Genomic DNA, 1,150 nt, shown 5'->3' with positions numbered 1-1,150 from the left:
GTATGCAATATCTCACTGTTGTTTTAATTTACATTTCCCTTATGAAGTCTGATATGGAACTTGTTTTCATATGCTTATTTGCCATCTGTATTTCTTCTTTGATGAGGTATCTGTTAAGGTTTGGGCCCGGGTTTTTTTGTTTTTTTTTTCTGTTTTTTGTTTTTTTTTGGGGGGGGCCGGTTTTTTTTTGAGTTGTTTATTTTCTTCTTGCTGAGTTTTAAGAATTCTTTGTGTATTTTGGATAGCAGTCCTTTTATCAGATGTGTCTTTTGCAAATATTTCACCCCTATCTGTTGTTTCTCTTCTAATTCTTTTGATATTGTCTTTAATGAGCAGCAAATTTTAATTTTAATGAAGTCCAGCTTATCAATTATTTCTGTCATGGATCATGTCTTTGATAATATATCTAAAAAGGCATTACTCTATCGAGGGTCATCTAAATTTTCTCCTATGTCATCTTTTAGGAGTTTTATAGTTTTGTGTTTTACACTTAGGTCTATGATCTGCTTTGAGTTAATTTTTGTGAAGGGTGTAAGGTTTGTCTCTAGATTTATTTTTTCCTTTCTTATGTGGGTTGTTCTGGCACCATTTCTTGAAGACTGTCTTTGCTCCATTGTATTGCCTTTGTTTTTTTGTCAAAAATAAGCTGGTTGTATTTATGGGTGTCTATTTCTGGGCTCTCTATTATGCTCTATTGATCTATTTGTCTATCCTTTTACCAATACCACACTATCTTGATTATTGTAGCTTTATACTGTCTTGAATCAGAGTGTCAAACCTTCGACTTTGTTCTTCTCCCTCAATATTGTGTTGGCTATTCTGGGTCTTTTGCCTCTCCACATAAACTTTAGAATCAGTTTGTCAATATCCATAAAATAACTTGCTGGAATTTTGCTTGGGATTGCATTCAATCTGCAGATCAAGTTGGGGAGACCTGACATCTTGTCAATATAGAGTCTTCCTGTCTATGAGCATGGAATATTTCTCCATTTTTTAAAATTATTCTTTGATTTCATTTATTAGAGTAATTTTTTGTAGTTTTCTTCATATAGATCTTGTATATATTTGTTAGATTTATACCTAAATAGTTCTCTTTTTTTGGTGGTAAATTATATTGTGTTTTTAAATTTATAATTTCACTTGTTTATTA

The sequence above is a fragment of the Callorhinus ursinus genome, unplaced genomic scaffold (assembly GCF_003265705.2).
Source record: "Callorhinus ursinus isolate GAN/ISIS: 27379988/994484 unplaced genomic scaffold, GSC_fseal_2.0 scaffold10, whole genome shotgun sequence".
Classification (NCBI taxonomy): domain Eukaryota; kingdom Metazoa; phylum Chordata; class Mammalia; order Carnivora; family Otariidae; genus Callorhinus; species Callorhinus ursinus.
This window is presented reverse-complemented; position numbering follows the sequence as displayed.